Raw genomic sequence first — 12,542 nt, 5'->3', positions numbered from 1 at the left:
CTGCATCGTTTTTTCATAACGCAAAAGAAACTTGTAAATAATAAGTACATATATTTTCATCAACTCTAATAATGAAAAGTAAACATTTCTCCAGTTGAACTTAAAACTACACATTTCTAATTATTTATATCTAGTCACACTGTCAGCGAGGTTCCCCACAGAAAAATATTACCCAGCCAAACTATTTTGGCCCAACACTGGACCAGTTCCGGCTGCCAAACTGGCCCAGGTTCAGGTGCCGGTATTGGCCCGATGTTGGCCCGTATGTATTGGCCCAAATGCGGCAAGCGGCTTAGAGCCATATGAAGCACATTTGGCCCCCCCTCGGCCCTAATCTGGCATATGCATGGTGCATCTGACCCACTTACTGCCCAAATGCGGCAACCGGCTAAAAGCCATACGATAAACATTTGGCCCGGTTTTGGAAAATTAACAATTATATTCCTAAAATTGCAGTCCTCCACTGGTAGCTGGGGTTTGAACTGGTCCACAGCTAACTTTTAAGAATACTGTTGTTTAAATGAATTAGCCCTAACCATATTACAGCTATTAAATGAATTTAAACTACTGGAAATGTACAAATGAAAACAAGTTTTACACAGCTTTAAAAAAAAAAAAAAAAAAAAAAAAAAAACTTATTTAAATTACAAACCGATTACAAAATATTTGGTTTTTGCTTAATTACTTAATTTATGAATGATTATTACCACCACCATGTAATAGGTAAAAATGCTATTCAAACCTGTTTGAAAAGACAAGAATGCAGATACAAATCTCACTAATATCTAATTATTATTAAATGCATTGCTTTGGTGGCTCTTTGGAAGTGTGTCTAAATCTGTCATTGCAATAATCTTCTGCATTATGCATCAAGACATGTATTATGTTCTGTCATGGATTTGTAATAATTTCAATCCTCTTTTAACCCTTACCCTACAGGATAATTCAGAACTCTAAATTACTTTGAACGCTCTGATTATAATAACAGCAAATAAGGGTTTTATGTGTTCAATAAAGCACGTCAATCAAATTCTTAATCTTAATACTCTTTATTGATTACCATAAATTATACATAAAAATTAAATTATACATACATTAAACAACAACCAACCAACGAGCAATCCCAACTAGACATACAAGATTACAAGATCATAAACAAAATAAACACTATAAATCCCATAACATAATCCCTGCCCCATTTTTGACAGAATGTAATCCATCCATTCTGTCAGTGGTAGATTGTTTTGCCTGAAGAGAAAAAAAACAACTGTATTTTAGCATTTTTGACTCAATGTTATTAATTTTATGTTAATAATTAAAAACAAACTTTATTTCAAGATTGTCCAAATTACAAACCCAGTATTAATGGCAGTGGGTTCCCTCTGGGGTAGAAGGAATAACCTCCTAACAAACAAAAAGGAATCCATCAGTACCAGGTTTGTAATTTGTAATTAGTGAGTGGGCCAAAGTTTTAATTTGGTCTAGGTTATAGAATTGTATAAGAATCTTGAAATGAAACACATTGTTAGTTAAACTAGTTCATTTAAGTTATTGTGAGTTCAACAGACAAGGACACAGAAACGACCAGGACTGAGAAACATATGGCAAACATTAGTTAGAAAGAAAGAAGCGGGGGTGGGGTGGAAGGGAACTTTATATATATATAAAAAACAGTTTCCAACTTTATGATCAATGTTGTTTGTTTTTTTGGGGTGTTTGCATAGTTGGTTACTGTACTTAAAATTGAACCCCACAATGAGACAACAACAACTACATGCAACAGGATTTTAATTTTGGGAGAAACTATTTAGAATCTCTTGAAGTGCAATTAGTGGGTTCCTTGAAAATGCAGCACTAAAGAACTGAAAATTTATAAAAACCTTATTACTTATTCACTGTCCTCAGCAGTATTTGTAGAGTGGGATGTGGATGCAGCCTGTCTCTGCAATTTGTTAATTTCCCTAGCCTTCCGACCTCCACCTCTGTCTGATGAAAGATTGAACCATCTTATAATAAAATTTTCAATTTCTTTATCGGTGGCCTTTGCTGCCAAGGGATTTCTTCTTACTGCACCTGTTATATATTTAGAACTGTCTTATGCTTCAAGTAGTCACTCACAAACTAGTCATACATTAGTGAGAGTAAAAATATACCGATATATGTTTTTGTTTACATTCACTGTTTACAAACCCAGACAACTTTACATCACCCTCACATGTTTCACTCCAAACCATTTTTTGTACCAAAAAGGTAATATTTGTATTTTCTGTAACATTTTTGTACATACTAGTTACTTGTTATGACACACTCAGATATATAGATCATTTATAACACTGTAGTACTGTTAATATTGTACCAATTAATCAAGTTACTTACGTAAAATAACTGATTTGACAATCAAGTTCTTGAATGGTCTTTTTTCATTTACTCCCTTCCAATTAATTTTTTTCGCAAGATCATTGTGTATAACATGATTCAATATATTCCAGACTGTGTTTCTACAGTCACTCCCTCCAATTGTTGCCAAGAATGATATCTGAAAGTAATAACAAAACAATAATTAAAAATATTTACATGAAGTTGCAGCATATAATTCTAGTGTAAAATAAGTTAAATGTGGAAGATCAAAACAGATGATAGACAGCAGGCATTAAGTTCAAGTAACAAACTTCAAATCTGATAAGATTTTCAAGAAGTAGTGCTTATCAATTTCCATCTAATATTTTAGATTATAAATCACAAACTATACAAAGTGTTTCTGTTTTCATACACTTTTCAAAGTAAAATCATTTAATACAATTTTTTGTTTAGAAACTTTGTTTTCAGGATTTTTGAGCCATAAATTAACATACTTTGTAATTCTTTTTCTTTTACGCTTTATTAATGACTGCATGTCCTCTCCAGCATCAGACTGCAAGTCTGATGTTGTGCAGTGAAGTGATTCTTTGTATCTCTGGCAAGCTTTCAAAAAGTCATCTACAATATACAATAAAAATGTGGTTCAGTACGGTGTATACATTGCTTAAAACCTTTTCAAAACATGCATATACTCATACATTTATTTTAAAAAATCCTCTTATTGGACCGCCCCTAATTTAATAAAAGTGCATTTGTAAATACTTTTTTGGATTACTGGGGCCCCCTGACCATTGTGTATGTTTAGATTACATCATGCGCAGGGATGTCTGTCATTTGTGAGTTGGAGTTTCACCAACTGCAACAGTGGCAGGAAATGCTTGTTGAAGCATGAATACATTTTCATAGTAATTCCCCAAACTGTTACTTAATAATAATAAACATAAATAAAACTATTCACATCATTTATGTTTTAAATTAAACTAATATAATCATATACAGTAGGTACTTCAGCATGCTTTTCAAAGGTTACCTTAATTCCAAGATTACAGTACTAACCTGTTTTTAACAAAATTCTTACATCATGGCGAGTCCAGCCATCCCCAGGAATTTCTTTTTTTTGAATAGCTCGGTTGATCCTGTCATCTTTTGTGTAGTTGGGCCACCATGTCATGCCATCCTCAACCCGTCTCAGGGACAATGTTCATACTTTTATTCTCAATAAATTCCACCTGAAAATACATTTTCTGGCAAAAAAATATTAATGAAATTATTTATATTAGTCATTCAAAAGATAAAAAAGTGCCACCCAATTCTTCTCAGTTGACAACTGTAAACATACATTTTGAAATTTCATAAAATTAGGAAAAAAAAAAAAAGCGAATTTATGGAATATCAACATTCTGCAGTCCCAAAAATAAGAATATCTTATACCTCATTTCCATGGTAAGGCCAACTCGAGAACACACCCTAATTCCCCTCCCCCCCCCCCCCCGCAATAATAATCATAGGAGGCTGTGTGGTCCAGTGGTTAAAGAAAAGGGCTTGTAACCAGGAGGTCCCAGGTTCAAATCCCACCTCAGCCACTGACTCACTGTGTGGCCCTGAGCAAATTACTTAACCTCCTTGTGCTCTCTTTCAGGTGAGACGTTGTTTTAAGTGAATGCAACTGATGCATAGTTCACACACCCTAGTCTCTGTAAATCACCTTGGATAAAGGTGTCTGCTAAATAAACAAAGAATAATAAATGATAATCTGGTTACAATCTGGCCACCTCTTTGCAAGTGAGACTTGTTTAGTTCATGTAGTAACGCAAACTCTGGACACATTTTTTGTTAACTTGTATTGCCTCTCAACTCAAATTTTGGAAAATTCGAGAGCACACTGACTATAGAAACGAGATATTAAACAGTGTGGATCAGAGGAATTGCCACAAAAGAATCTTTGGATGGTAAAAGAACACACTTGCGAGTAATTTCTTCAATGTGAGCTACATTTAAAGTATTGTTTAGGTGAGAAACTGAGAATATATCGATTAGGCTAGAATCAAAAGGATATTTAAAATGTGGGGCTTTCAATGTAAATCTCCTATATACAACATATATACCTGTTACAGATTCAACAATATTGTGTACAATGCCAATATCATTACCAGTATAAAAAGCATCGTCTCCTTCAGACACTTTTAGGCAAAACTGTTCCAAATAAATTTCCTGATACTGTTTTTTTGCTTTAATATTTATAGGGACTGGTCCTAGAAAATGTTCTTTCCTGAAACTTCGCATGTTAGTTGTTTGATGATATGGAACACTGGATTACTCTAAAAGACGGCGAATGACTTGGGCAAGGGGGAACTCTGGTTTTCATATGGAAAGGAAGAGAATGAATCTAAAGGGCCGTGGATATTAACATCCTGGGCAAGATGAAGAAGCCCGTGGACATTATAAACTATGAGATCCTTCCCATAGAGTTGCCCATAGTGTTCTACAAAAGCAACCAAAAAGCTATGAGCATAACCACTATATTTTTTGCACAGCTGTGGACTGACCAAAATTGTAATACCAGCAAAAAACAAGAGAAAATTATTATATATACTGGAGTTTCTAGTATAGGGGCTTGAATGACAGGACCAGTGTACAGCAAAAATTGACAGAATTCAGTAGCTTTCCATCGGTCCAGTTCTCTAAGTGATCGTGGCTTTCTTGCGAATTCTGAGGGGATATGTCTTTTTAAATCTGTCAATGACGTGGACAACATGTTGATAAGATGAGAAGATAAGCGACATTTGAGGGGCCCTATTAACCACAAATTCACCAATCTCCGACAAACTCCTAAGCAAACCAAATGCATATAATCTATAGGAAAATTTGTAATAAAACCAACATTTCCTCCTAGAAAAGGTGGTGGACGGCTGTGATGATCTTCATCTAACATTTGGTTAAATGAAGAATCATTTCTTAATTGAAAATTCGTTACTGGGAATGTCATGCGATGGTTCAAATATTGTCCTGGTTGGGTGCACTTATCACAACCGTGATAAGCATTGTGGCATTTTGTGTTCTTGGTGAATGATTTTGCAGGGGTATCGCACACAACAGAACACAACCTCATACTTATTTATTTTGCCTTGAAATACAAATCCTTCCTGAAGTGTTTGCAGTTCAACAGCAAATTCCTGTAAAAACTCAGTACTCAGTTGTTGTTTTTTTTTTTTCGCGCAGTACAAGCCAATCACAAAAGGTGCCATTTTAAATCCTAAAAGTAGACCTTGAATAGGCCAGAACCTCTCACAGGTGCTTTTGAACAGTGGCAAACCATCTATGTTTATTTGTAATCCCAAACATGTTCCCACAGGGATAGCATATATAAACGAACTTAAAACTCCCTTGAAAGCCCAGAGAATTCCGAAGTAGTCGTACTGTCCACCAGCTTTTTCACTAACAATTACAGATCGTTGTGTCTTTAACAAACTCCTTGCATCTTTTGGGAGATTTGGATGGTAAATCCTCAACAGTGAGGTCAAAGCTACCAATGTTATACCATACTGAAAAGCCCAGTTGGTCAAGCTATCTGATAATGAAATCTCATTATTTTCTAACTCGTCTTCTGAGTCTGTGTCAACTACAGGAACTTTATCATCTAAAGGCCACTCATCCAGAATTTCAGCAGACACAAAGTGATTTGTATCTTCACTGTTGTGGTTGTCAATGTCAAATGCAATCTCATCATCAGATTCTGTTGATAAAGGAACTGTACATTCAACACTCATTTCTTGATCTATTTCCTCAGCCATGTTGTTAAGCACATTGTTAATGCTTGCATGTGTCCTCCTTCTTAATGTTGATTTGGCAGGACCTTGCATTTTTTCCATATTCATTTTGCCTACAATTAATTGAAGATAAAATTGAAGATAAAATGTAAATTTAAATGTAGGTACTTGTTATATTTATAACTTATTTCACAAAATATGAATAACGTGTTAGTAATTTTGCATTAAATGTCAATAACGAAAACATGGAAAACCTTATAAATACACATTAAAAAATATATATACCTTATTGTATCATAAACAAGTTCTCAAATGAACTGGCGTCCCGTCCAGGGTGTAGTCTCGCCTTGCGCCCTGTGTATGCCGGGTTAGGCACCTGCTCACCGCGACCCTGTAAAGGATTAAGCGGTTAATGATAATGGATGGAAGTTCTCAAATGTTTATGTAAGCATAACCACCACCCTGGAGTGGCTTATTGCGCTTATAAAATGGGTTACTAGTTTTTAGAAATAGATATAGACATATTTGTATTTTAATATGAATATAGGTTTATGTTTTTCCTAAATCTATTAATACGCTAGGAAAAATAGTTCAAATTAATGCAATGTTATTAATAATAACAGAATGTGTGTTTTGTTTATTTTTAATAATAGCAGGCCTATTAGTATTTTTTTTTTTTTTTTAAATAATAAAAGAAAGTGTGTTGTGTGTATGTGAACTACTGTTACTGTCTCTGACAGAGCTAGAGGTCAGCAGTACGGTGTCCATATTAGGACATCGTCATTTCTCACGTCTCAGCGTCAGTTATCAGGAATTTCTTTGTCATGGATCATTTACTTTGGTGATCAGTCGTCATTTCTCAATCATTTTTTCTGTCATCCCTCATGTGTTTGTGTCCACCTTCACTCGAATTTCGAGTCATGGAAAACCTCTGTCACTCAAATTTCGAGTGATGGAAATTCTCTGTCAACCATCAAACAGCATTTTTTCTGGGACTTAACGTAACAGCCAATCACATTTCTAAGTTTGCATATCCTATAATTTCAATGGCTACTGCGAATGTCAATCAACTGAAAACAACTTTTCTATATAATTGTTGTGGGGATTAGTTATTAGTTGTCGGTTGTATTTAATGTTTTTATTTGTTTGCTACGAGCCTAATATATTTGAACATACACAAATACCCTAGCTTAAACCTCTTTTATGAATTTAAAATATGAAGACAAAAATAAATAAATAACTTGAAGTAAATGTTGGTATTGCTACGTGAACGAATAAAACGCAACATAACACACTTTATTCCTTAAGTGTCATTAGGAGACTCTATTATTAGAAATGTATTTACGTGTGGATACACCCATAAAGAAATTGCAAGACTCACTTAAGCCATTACGAAAAAAAGCATATCGTAAGTATAGTGTATTACCCCACCACCACCCAGGCTCACATTTTAATACTATATATGACTGGAAAATGTATTGCTTTATGGGGATGACAGAAAAAATGATTGAGAAATGACGACTGATCGCCAAACTAAATGATCCATGACAACGAAATTCCTGATAACTGACGCTGAGACGTGAGAAATGACGATGTCCTAATATGGACGCCGTACTACGGCTTGATGAGTTCAGTTGCTTGTACGCGTCTCGTGCTTGGTGACTAACTGCATGTAAGCTACAACTGGTGCGGTAGGAAAGTAGGCGCGGCGAGAAAGGCTTCTTTTGAATGCTAAGGGAAGCAAATTTTTTCAGTTTTTTTTTTTTTTTTAATGCATTAAATAGAGTGGTTAGCAATTTGACAATCGCTTTAAAACAAGCTCGGGTGTCCACCTTTTATTATTGATCTTGTTCCTTTATCGCCGCTAGGGTTGCCACCTCGCCTGTATTTTACCGGACTGTCCGACATTTTTATATACTTTGACCCCCTGTCCGTTTTTTTTGGAAGATGTCCGGTAATTCTAAGCATTCTAATCTATTGGATATGTTCTTAAAAAATGTGTTACAATAAACAATTTAATATAACATGTTGTGCTTGTATGAGTGAAATTCAAATACTATAACACAGCAGTGTGTAAATGCACCAGAAAGAATTGAGGTAACAACGTAAACCACTACAACGCTGTACCGTTATGTTTTTTTTGTGTGCTCACCGCTGTGTGTTATCTGGTATGAGCATGCGCGCTGCTGTTAAGTTTGACAGCCCTCTTTGAATGAAGAAGCACGAAACTATTAAGTAGCATACTGTAACGTTAAGCATGAAACTATTAAGTAGCATACTGTAACGTTAGTCACAATGGCAGAGACAAATGAAGAAGTAGACAATAGGAGGGGATGGGGCGTCCGGTATTTTCGTATCTCAAAGGTGGCAACCCTAATCGCCGCATCTGAACTCAATACACCCGTCTCCATTTACTGTAGAGCAGCGGTTCTCAAACTATGAGGCGCTCAAGCTCTGTCTTTTTTTTTTTTTTTTTTTTGGACGTTGGATGATTTAAAAAAATATATATATTATATATTTTAAAATGTATTATACTTAAAAATAACTAAACACAAAAAGATTTTTACTTAACTGTGACGTGATTTTTCTGCCAAGAAGTAAACTGTTATCAGCAGCGCACTTCGAGAGAAACAGCTTAAGTAAGAAATCGTTTTGTGACAAAGGGAGAAAAACGCACAATACAAGCCGAAGTGAGGGCAACAGTGGAGGTTCCTGCAAAACACAGAAGCCGAAAATGACAAAGCTTATTTAAAACAGGGCTTTACATGGAGCGGGTCCAGCAATGCACCGAGGCCTCAATGTGTTGTATGCAGCGAACTACTGGCAAACGATAGTATGCGGCCCTGCAAGCTACGCTGGCATGTCGAAACAAGACACCCGACCTCAGTATCTAAACTTGTAGTTTTTTTCAGAGGAAGCTCAATGGGTTAACAGGACAAAAAAAAGTTTTTGAAGTCTACAGCACTGTTAACATGAAGGCTACGGAGGCTTCTTACTGTGTGGCTTTGCCAAGGCTGGTAAGCCGCACAACATAGGTGAGAAACTACTATTTCCAGCTGCAAAGGATATGTGCTCGGTGATGATGGGAGAGAAAGCAGCATCACAGCTAGATGTGATCCCACTTTCAAACGCCACAGTTTCTCGCCGTATTGAGGAGATGGCCACTGATGTAAAAGAGCAGTTCCTAGAAAGTGTTTGTCAGAGCCCATATTTTTCAATTCAGATAGATGAGTCTACCGACATATCCAATGCTGCACAGCTACTGGTGTATATTCGTTTTGCTACAGCAACAGAATTAAGAGGAATTTCTGTTTTTCCGTCCAATTCCAACACGAGCAACTGGTGAAGAGCTTTTTAAACTATTGAATGGTTTTGTCCAAGACACTGGCCTTGACTGGGGATGTTGTTTTGGAATTTGCAGTGATGGCGCAAGGTCTATGACAGGACGGTATAGCGGGCTTGTGACAAGGGTACAAGAAGTGGCCCCCACAGCAACCTGGAATCATTGTACGATCCACAGACAGGCATTGGCTGCTAAGAAGATGCCAGAGGAGCTTAGCAATGTTCTTTCTGTTGCAGTGAAAATTGTAAACTTTATAAAGTCGCGCCCGGTTAATTCAAGGATTTTTGCCATTCTATGCGAAGAGATGGGGGCACACTTCACACAGTTGTTGTTACACGCAGAAGTCCGTTGACTGTCCCGGGGCAAGGTGCTGACAAGACTATGTGAACTGCGCGAGGAAGTACGTATTTTTCTTGCAGACAATAACTATCCACTTGTACAGCATGTCAGTGACACTCATTGGATATCCTTGTTGTCATATCTGGCTGACATATTTAAGCGACTGAATTCTCTGAATGTGTCACTTTAGGGACGAGATGCAAATGTTTTCATTTTTATGATCAGATAGCAGCATTCGTTAACAAACTTGAACTGTGGTCTTCACGTGTGCAGCAGGGATCTGTTTGCATGTTTTCAACACTGGAGGACGTTGTGGGACAGTGCGTTGATCTGTCAGTTGACAGTATCAAGGACGTAATTGTTCAGCACTTAGGGGGTCTGCAGGAGCAGTTTCGTGAATACTTTCCTTAAGTGGGACAAATGTAAATCAGTGGATCAGGAACCCATTCACCTTTAAGCCGAAACCCACAGATGTGCTGTCTTCAAAAGAAGAGGAAAGCCTTATCGACCTGTCAAACTACAAGGAACTGCAGCAGAGATTTTCACAAATGCCAGTCGCAGACTTTTGGTTATCAGTGGGATCTGAGTTTCATGAGTTAATAGACCTGGCCCTGAAAGCACTCATTCCGTTTTCATCCACCTACCTATGCGAGTCCGGATTCTCAGCATTAACTGCAATCAAAACAAAATACCGCTCCCCGCTTTCTGTTGAAGATGACTTCCGTTCTTCCTTTCTACACTGCAACCCCGAATTCTACTACTTTGTACAGCGAGGAAACAAAACACACCCCTCCCACTGATAAGGTAGGAATGATGGATATTATACTGAATTAATCTATAATTGTGTGGTGATATATTTCTTAAAATGTTTGTAAAGTTTTATTTCAGCTGCTTCCGTTTTTATTGTTTTTGAACTTAAGTTTAATACTTCTGAAACTCATACTGATTTACATTGATCAAATCCCTTCTACTTTTTATTCATTATGTTGCAACATACTGTAGGATTTCCAGTTTGTTGTATTGTTTTAGTAAACTGGGGAGGCGCAGTCATTTTTTTTTATAGCTCAGAGGGATTAGGTTTCGGTTTCAGTGGTTGCTAGGGAACCCCGCAGTGCCTGGTGCAATTGAATATTACTGTACATACATGAATAAGGGCTCTTCTGAAAGTTGAGCATTTCTGCTTTCCATTGCTGCAAACGACATAGAGCTAGGATTTCAGATGCGCGAGTTATATAATTATACGTTTGATGACGTGAGCGTTATATTTGAAATAGGCTGGGTCTTTAAACGTTCTAAAATACAGCCAATCAGGACCCAGATAGCTCCCAACACATTTTATAACAAATGTAGTCTGAGGTATTTTTGTGAGCTCGAGCGCCCCAAATTTCGCACCTAAAATATTCTCTGAGGTCAATTTAAAAATGTGAGCGTTCTGGGACGTCAAGTAAGCCTACTGAAGTAAAAATAGGCTGAGCTTGAACGCCCCAGTTTTGCTGCTACAATGTTTAGTCTCTGAGGTCAATCTAAAACCTGTCGGCGTTGGAAAATGTTATTTACGCTACCTGTGTTAGGGTGACCGCACAGCGCACCTAAGGTAAACTACTACAGACACTGTCTCGCTTCACACAAAATAACTTGCTTTCCCTACAACTAGTAGTACGAACTAGTAGAGACTCACTTAAAGAGAAATGAAAAACTTAAAAATAACATTAAGAAATAAAAGCAGCTATATCCGACTTGATATGTCGTAATAAACAACAGGAACCTAAAAAATAATTTTTAAAAAGATGCGCTGAGATTATTTTAAGAACACCACTACCTATGTTTTAAAGTCACCAACGATTATAGGCAGTCGTTTTATTATGTGCTTTATTATACATCTTTAAATAAATGAATAGCATTTATACAGTAACTTATGCTTAACTAAACACATCGTATTTTACATTTTTTAATTATTTACTTTTAGCCATATACGTAAAAAAAAGAATAATCGTCATTTATTGTGATCTACTCAAACTCAGCGTCATGGGACCGAAAATGAGTCTTCTTCCTCGCTCGTTAAATAACCTTACCTTGTTAAAAGGGCTGCCTCAAATGAACTAAAAAATAAATGTTAGCCTTTAGGCGTAATTCGGGGGATGACGTAGACGGGGCTCTCCCGCTTTGCGCTGCTTTTTTCTTATCCTATATCCTTTTCTTTAGCCTTTCTTACCTTCCCTCCGTGGCGTCCTGCCTGCTAGCGTCCGCGATCTCTTCCGGGTGGAAGCTGATCCCAGTTCAGCCTCATTTAGTATTTCCAGCCAATCACACAATGCAGCGCTCGTCTCGTCAATTATTAGGGCATGGCCAGCGCTGCTCCACGTATGTTATTGGCTGCCCCTTCTGTCTATTTCTCTCTTTTTCTACTTTAACGCAGCACTATTTCCGCTTCCTTGTCTGTGTTTGTTTTTTGTTGTTCGCTCCTTTCACTGCAGGCCATTTCTCTGCTCAGCGCTCGCAAGATAGTATCAGCTATTTTCCTACCTGCTCAGTCTGCGCCGTTCAGAGCACAGTGACATTCTCAACTTGGTCTGCGTTTTCATCAGAAAGACTCTTCCAACGTCACTGCTGTACTGCAACTCTTTCCCACCGGCGCCTCACAGACCATGGTTACCACGGCAACGCCTCATCGAGTGACTACTGGGAGTGGTAAGTTGCCACGGCGACCAGGCAGCTTTAACAGGCAATGCGAGCCT

At 37.3% G+C, this 12,542-nt stretch overlaps 1 long non-coding RNA gene across 2 annotated transcripts; it reads right to left on the bottom strand.

The window, feature by feature from the left end:
• Nucleotides 1-1,113: 1,113 nt before the first annotated feature.
• On the bottom strand, nucleotides 1,114-12,021 carry LOC131739448 (uncharacterized). Of its 2 annotated transcripts, none has more exons than XR_009330531.1 (6): nucleotides 11,880-12,021; nucleotides 6,411-6,516; nucleotides 3,415-3,602; nucleotides 2,853-2,976; nucleotides 2,377-2,536; nucleotides 1,114-2,073 (listed from the first exon to the last, which is right to left on the bottom strand). It is a non-coding gene; the product is annotated as an uncharacterized LOC131739448 (long non-coding RNA). The 2 variants fall into 2 exon arrangements; XR_009330530.1 differs by having other exon boundaries at nucleotides 1,114-1,248.
• Nucleotides 12,022-12,542: the final 521 nt, after the last annotated feature.

This window comes from Acipenser ruthenus, chromosome 11 (assembly GCF_902713425.1).
Source record: "Acipenser ruthenus chromosome 11, fAciRut3.2 maternal haplotype, whole genome shotgun sequence".
In the NCBI taxonomy this organism is placed as follows: domain Eukaryota; kingdom Metazoa; phylum Chordata; class Actinopteri; order Acipenseriformes; family Acipenseridae; genus Acipenser; species Acipenser ruthenus.
Note: the sequence above shows the minus strand (reverse complement) of the source record. Positions and strands in the feature narration are given on the sequence as shown.